We start from the raw sequence: 8,294 nt of genomic DNA, 5'->3' as shown, positions 1-8,294 counted from the left end.
GATCTGTACTAAGGAAGACAAAATCCCAAAGCGGTGATTACTTAAGAATGCTAAACATTACATCGATTTACGCTAATGAAAGTGAAATGCAAATGCGATAACGATTTGTACTAAGGAAGACAAAATCCTAAAACAATGATTACTTAAGAATGCTAAACATTACAACGATTTACGCTAATGAAAGTTAGATGCAAATGGGATACCGATTTGTACTAAGGAAGATAAAATCCTAAAGCGATGATTACTTAAGAATGCTAAACATTACAACAATTTTAAACCATTTACCTTATTTAATTGTAGACCATCTAAAATGAACTAAGCATTTTCCTACTTGACATTTATTGTAGCCCACTGACCGATCTTGAGAAAACCACAAACCGTAGGGCCACACTGAGGAGGCAAGGTGACAATATGCTTCCACGCCCAGACCTATAAAAATAATATTTTAGTAAGATTACAACCTTCAACGAGCTTAGTCTATAAGTACTAAATATGTAATAAACAAATACTTGAACAATTGGCCAAAACCTCTCGACAGTTTTCATACCCTTACTTGCACGATAAAGTTGATTGTACAAGTGTGCGAGCATAGCAGCACCCCATGCCCAATTGTCAACTTCATCTAAGTCATCCAGGAACTGCAGTCACAAGTAACTTATTCTCAAACCAGAACAATCATAAAATAATGTAAGTCCAAAAAAATAAAGAAAGAAGCCGCACAACTCTTGGTCAGTCGCTTCAGATGCACATGCGGCGGACCGACCTTCCCATTTATTACAGAAAAAATAAACTTTCATCGATGAGGAATTGCTTTCTCGAAAAATACACTCATGTCATTCCTCCATCGACATTCCTAGAAGGGTCGTGCATTTGTCCCTTGGGTTGTAGTTTGAATCCCATGTTAGGACAGTGTGAACACCCCAATTTTTTCAAAAAATCCAAAAATTCCTTTTTTGCCCTTGACCTCACGTCTTTTGAATAATTGAATTAACTTCTGATAAAAAATCCATTCATTTCTTGGATTCATTGGAACCCAGATTCAATTTTTATTTTTGACCCAATTTCTGATCCAAATCGAATATTCGGATCCAATTCTGATCCTGAATCTCTTATTTTTCAAAAAAAATTAAATTCTTCATATTTTGTGAGAGTTTTTTCTCAATTCAGGGTCCAATCTTAATTCAAAATCCAAATTCTAATATTTTATCAAAACTCTCGGACCCAGATCCATTCTGAAATCTTATTTCCAAAATTAGCCAAGTGTTTTTCCCAAAAATCCCATTTCAGAAAATCTTGAATATTTTTAAAATAATAAAATTTACAAAAATCTTTCAAAAACCTCATTTGGGTCCCGCTTGCTAAAGTCCTCATGTTTCCCTTATATTTTCGGATTTTCCTTCCAAAATTCAGAGAAATAGTAGTTCATCCACTTTATGAAATCCCCTTTTAGCCAAAACCCCTTTTGAAAAGCTCATTTTCTAAAAACCTTCTTTTGAAATTTCTGAAAGGGACCCCTACTGTAAAAGGCATAACGGCTCGCCGTTATAAAACCATGGTTGAGGCTCCGATCATTTTCACCGCTTTTCACCCTTCTATTTGATATTCTCGTTTCTTCCTCCCCTTTCTCTTCTTCCCCTTTCTTCTTCTTCTTCTTCTTCTTAATCTCTTCTTCTGATTTTTCCCCATCGACTAAGGGAAATCGACCCCACTGCAGAAATACCACCGAGGTATGTTTTTCTTCCTCCCCTTTTTTGATCTTCTGTGAAATATTCCTCTATTTACAGTATTACTTCGTTTTTAAGTTTCATTCTTCTTCGTTTTCATTTTTTTTATCATGAGGCATGAATGGTAGGGTCGACCTGCATATAGCAGGATCGACCCACCTATTGCTACAGTGACAAAATCTCTTATTCTAACATCCGTTTTCCATTTTCTTTTTGTCTCCCCTGTAAGTCACTCTGAATTTCCTTTGATTTTCCCATATTCGGTACAGTATAGTATCTCATCATTCCTATCCTTTGCATTTTCCTTTCGGGATTGCCTATTACCTTTTGGTTTCTTGTTTATATTTGATTTTCTATTTCGGATGGCATTTGATTTGTTCATTTTATTCATTGTATTGTATTCATTTTTACATATATTACATGTAATTGTTCATTGCGTTTGAGGTTTTTCTTAATTTGATTTCTTGTTTTCCCATTTGTTCTCATCTCTCTTGTTTCTATATTTCTGTATTTTATAATGCATCCTCTACTTGCCATCACGTTCATACCCCCTCATGAGTTTCTGTTTCAATATACATCTTCTCATCATGTAAGCCTCTTTACATAATCGAATTTCACTTTCTATACTCTTTTTTTTTGGTAATCCATTCCTATGTGTTTTGGGATGAAGGCGTAGTTGTTGTTGTAATCCATTCCTATGTCACGATAGTCATCCTGAGTTTCATGATTGCCTTTGCAGTAACACTGTAATGTATTTTGATATCTTATTTATGATTTTTCTTTCGTAGGCACATACATATTTTTGATTAAATCATCTTGAGCATCGCAATTCCTATACGTGTTGTGTTTGATTCCCTTTTGATTATAGGCTGCGTTTGATTCTCTCATTAATCCTCGTTTTACTGTTTGTATCTTAATTTTTCCCCTAAGTTTCAACTTCTTGTTTGTCTTTTGATCATCCTTTTAGTAATAAATCCCCTGATTCTGTTTCGATTGCCTTTGGTTTTTTTTATTTTATCTCTGATTTGCAATAGTATTTCCTGTTCCTGCATCCTTTCTTCCTCTTGCATTTGCATATGACGTCTTTTGTGTTTTATTTGGTTATCGCCTCCCTTCTATAATGCATTTGTTGTGTGATATGTTCATACCTTGTGTCCAAGTTCAATCGGGCCTCCCAATGGATCAATTGGACATCCGTTTTTTTTAAAAGGCATCTCAACACCCGATTTGGGTATACGATGTCTTCCAGAATCCCCATCAGCAAGCAACATACATATCGATTCCCAGCATTCCAACGCAGGAGCCTGGGCCTGGCTAGTCTTCTACATCATCATACAGCCAACCAACAAGGAAAATTCAGCTTCTCTATTGATGCCTCATATATCAGTGAGCTACAAATTCATCATCTCATGCTGGTGAAGGGTCCTCCCAGAATTGCAATCTTCTATGAGAGTCACCATATGTTGTTTCTGATAGAGAAGATTCTCGTGCACAATTATTGTTGGCAGAAGAACAAAAAAAAATATAGAAAGCTGACAAAGAGAACAATACCATGTTCAGATTTCTTAAATGACTGCCAATGGTAGCAAGAACCATGCTTCACAACAAACGACTTTAAAGCCACCTCTGATGCCATCACCTTTACGCAGTTCCAAATTTTGTCAGCCCAAATTATGAATCTTGGTGACTGGTGGAGCTGGATTTATTGGCTCCCACTTGATAGATAAATTGATGGAAAATGATAAAAATGAGGTAACACATTGTTCTCTTTTATGCATAGCATAATTTGCTCTTTTTATGCTGAACACTACTAATTCTTTTAGGAAACACTCATAGTCACTGTTAATTTTTAGTTAATGGAAGGAATGACACCTACTAACTTTTTCAGTGATTTTAGTTGCCATGAACATTCTACATTTGTTTTGTTATTTATGGAAACATACATCAATGAATTTCTTTACCATGTTGTTGTCAGCGAACATGCATCAGCATGTTGTATTGCACCCAATCACTTCACCTTCACAGTACCCTTGCTATGATTTTTCTGAGTTTCATAAGCATAATATCCACCTCTATTTTTCTGCTACATTCCCATGTAAACTGTAACTTACCAACGGTACACACCCACCAATTTCGCATGTGCATCCCCTGCACATTCTCACTGCTGCAACAGAACCATCTGCTAGTGTGTGTCTCCCTTGTGCATTTTGTTTTTTTACAGCAATGCTCAGCATTGTTGTAAAATGCACTATTCATTATAACAATGTTTAGCATTGCTGTAAAATCTTTCACTTACAGCAATGCCTTGCATTGTTGTAACCTGCTCCTTATCACTTAGTTTCCTTCCATCGGCACCCTACCAAACCCACCAATAGCATTACCTCCTCTTTTGGCCATCAATTACCATAGTAACATACTTCGTTCTTCACTGCACCTGTGCACCCACTCCTTCATAGCACATTACCCTCATCTACTTGCTATCCAACACCTATACACCTCCCAACATTGTTATATGTTACCAGTATCACTCAGCATCATCAACCATGTCTGTCACTCCCATCTAGCAAAACACACAGCCATCACTTACAGCAGTGCTTGGCACTGCTGCAACTTTTCATAGGGCTTACAGCAGTGCCAAGGCACTGTTGGGTTGCTTCTTTTTGCAATACTCCACCTATTGACTCCAATCTCACATTTTACCTACTGCCATCCCTTCATATCTCATCACCTTCTTCCCCGGTTCACTACGGCCACATGTACAACATACTTGGCATAACTTACCTACCTAGTGACCATCACCTACAGCAGTGCTGGGCACTGTTGTAGCCTTTTATATGCTCATAGCAGTGCCAATGCACAACACTGCTGTGTTTTCTTTTCCTTTAAGCATCTGTAGAAATGCCAAGCATTGTTGCAGCCTGTGTTATAGAGGTATACCTTATCCCATTTACTTCCACTAGCCTTAGTCGTTCCATTTTCCAAACTTCCTTTGTTGTTTCACAACATTACCCAGCACTTTCATCCTTTCCCTTTTGCTGTCTCCCACCATACAACATCCATGGTAACATAGGATTCATTTGCTACCATCCATAGCATTGTATAGCTGCAACACCTTTCACGATAACACCTTCTTACACTTCATTACATAGCAGTAGCACCTTCTAACCCTTCATGAATGCATTATATCTTCATATTTCTCCATAGTTTCATATATGTATAGCGCATCATCCCACACATTCACTTGCACTCTACTTATTACAATATCCACTACATTCAGATATTCCACATATATTTCTAATTTGGCACAAGAATAATGATTTGTATGCGCATCCTCTATTAGAGTAGGTATAAAACATATGTATTTGTATAATATGTTTCATTTATCTTTTGCTAACTCTATTTTGCAGGAAAGATGTAAATTGTCAAAATTCCTTTTCTAGATTAGGATTTTGTAATTTTAATTTCTATTCAAGTTTGCAATAGTTAGATATTAATGAGAATTCTTATTTTTCAGTTTAGAATATAATGTATGAGCATAAGTTCCTCATAAATTACTTGTTTCATATAATTTTTCTCTTTTATTTCAAAAATTCATGAATGGGAACACGAATGACACGTGCAATATTCTAATAAAAGATAATTAATCCTAAGCAAATGATCCACATTGATGGCCATAGTCAAAATGTGGACAATGCTTAGGATTCTTATCTTTTATGGAATAACATTGGATCCTGTTATCATCACAAAATTTTTTCCCTTCCTCTGCGAAAGAGAGAAACGATTTTGCGAATCAAACTTGACCAAAGTTTTGAAAATTGGTTTTGAAAATTACTCGTCTTCATTTTAAAAATTTGTGAAAAAAAAACTGTGGAATGAGATCCGCCTGTCGGTACGAGGTTCAACCGTTCCTGGTGCCTTTACCAGGGGTAATCGAACCAAGGATCAATTGTGTGCTTTAACTTGACTCAAATATCTAAATCATGTTCTGTTTTTCTAGAATGCACAAAGAATGAGGCATATGCTATGGAATTTTGAAAAAAATGCAAGTTTGAGAAATATGATGTTTGCTTGGAAAATTGAAATGTGCTTGAAAAATGCTTGAAAAATACTTGGGAAAAGTGATGATTCTGGGAAAATCATGAATTTCATTGGAAACGAGGAATTGCATTAGAAAATGGATTCTAAGGAAAGCTTAGACATTGAGAAAATCAATTTTGAGATTTGGATTGATTTTCTGGGGAAATAGATTTGAGAATTTTCAGAAAATCTAGAAGTTTATTGGAAAATGACTTAAGAAAATCAGATCTTTGAGAAAATCAATTTTTGAACTTTGAAAATAATATTGAGAATGTTAAAATATTGGAAAATCATGATTTGAACTTGGAAAATACTTTGAAATGTCATTTGAAAACTTAGAGTTATGAGAAAATAAAATCCTCAGAAAGACTTAGAAGATTTTGAGAAAATCGATTTCTCTGAATTGAAATTGGGAAATGAGTTTGAAAATGATGCAAATTGAATGAATGAATATAAATTTGAAAGATAACTCTTTGAGGAATTGGGAAAATCCTTTTAAAACTTTGAGAAATGCAGTGCATTTTTAAAGTTAGCCTAAAAGTGTAGGTTGAATGTGGCTAATACGAATTCCACAAATCTCGGTTTCCTTCGTATTCTGACTATGGACAAAAATAGGAATTCCACCAAGTTTGTGAACTTCCTAAGAGCTTGTGCACGTGCCATTCGTGTCAACTATAGTGGATTTGAAATAAATGCGCATGAATCATACATCAGATATTGAAATTTGCAGAATTAAACTACATGTAATGCAGTCCTATTTTATGCGGAAAATGTAAATCTTATTCCAAATTATCACAGCTTGATATTACATTGAATTGAATAAAATAAATAAATAAAAGTCTTCTTCTTAGATATTCCTGCAAAACTAGAAAACATGTTAGCACAAAAATGTAGGTTTATCTGGATTTATCCAAAAATATTGGAAATTATCGGAAATTATCCAAATATAAACCCTAATTCATACCTTCCTGACATAAACATGAGAAACATATAATGAAAATTCGAAGAATAAAACTTGGAAATTCAAAATTGAGGTCAAAATGACCAAAATACCCCTGATAGCAAGACTATGGCCTTAAAATGAGGGTTTTTTGAAAGAATTTGTGTAAAATTTAGAAATCAAATGAAATAAAATTAAACATAATATGATGCAATATGATGATATGCATGAAAACTTAGATAATTAAAGATTGGAATTTCAAAATTGAGGTCAAAATGACCAAAATGCCCCTAATAGCAAGACTATGGCCTTGAAACAAGGGTTTTCTGAAATAAATTTTATAAAAATGGAAAATTAAAATGCAAATGAGATTGAAATTAACCCTAGTATGATACCATATGCTTATTTACATGATAAAAACTCAAAATAGCAAAAATATCACAAATTACTGAATTTGACTTGACCTGACCGGAAAACGAAATATCTCTTCAAAATGAGGCTCAAGTTTAACCCTTATCCTGACCGGAAGATGAAATACCTCATCAAAATGAGGCTCAGGTTTAGCCCTTAACCTGACCGAGAAGGAAAATGATGGGATTCTTGAAAGAAGAACCCATGATGGAACCTTCGGACTTCCGCACAATGAATCCGATAGAGGTTTTGCAAAAGGATGAAATTGGGGGTCCCTAAAGCTTGAAAAGGAGTTTGATTTTGGGTGCCTCATTATTGAGGTTAAATAACTTTTGAAATTGATGACCTTTTGCAAGAAAATGATTGGTGGCTTAACCTCAAGCCGAAATTGGATTGTCTATGGTGGGACAGTGCGGACGCAGGGAAGTGTATGAATCTGAGAGCCCAAACGCTCAGATTATACCAACAGAAGGGAAGGAATCTTGAAAACTCCAGTTATCATGTCCTAAAAGGGATAACAAATGGTGTCAGAATGCATCAAAGATGAACAACAAGCTCTCACTTCACACCAGGATAGCTAGAAAATATTGTCAAAATGTTGAAAATTATTGTTGATTCGAAATAATTGAAAATGATGTACATTGGTGCAAAAATATTCCCTCTTTTCTACCTGAAGTATTACCTCTGATTGGGCTTAACTCCGTAGAATCAAGATTCAAATTCAAATTGCTTGCCATTGGCTTTCTTCGAGGAAGCTATCAATTTCCTTGGTGTGATCAGAAAAGAGAGTGTTCTTGATATTATGAAAGCAATTGGTGAAAGAATATTGATAGTAGAATTTCACAAAATTTAAAGAAGATTCTTAATAGATTCGGCAGTTTGATATCCTGGGATTCTTTTCTCATGATGTTCTTTTTGCACTCTTTTTTTTGTGACAGAATTGGAGCTCTCTTGGGTTTTTGAGGATTACATCATCCTTTATTTTGGAGATGTCCTGACTTTTTTTCTCTTTTTTGGAAGGGTACGTTAGAAACTCCTTCAACTTGGAGATGTTTCGATCATTCTTTGCCTCATGGATTATCTTGACGGTATTGGCTCATTGGTTGAAAATCTCTTGATGATAGCAGAAATTAAATATCTTT

The sequence above is a fragment of the Nuphar pumila genome, chromosome 6, assembly GCF_984573655.1.
Source record: "Nuphar pumila chromosome 6, dmNupPumi1.hap1.1, whole genome shotgun sequence".
Taxonomy (NCBI): Eukaryota; Viridiplantae; Streptophyta; class Magnoliopsida; order Nymphaeales; family Nymphaeaceae; genus Nuphar; species Nuphar pumila.
This window is presented reverse-complemented; position numbering follows the sequence as displayed.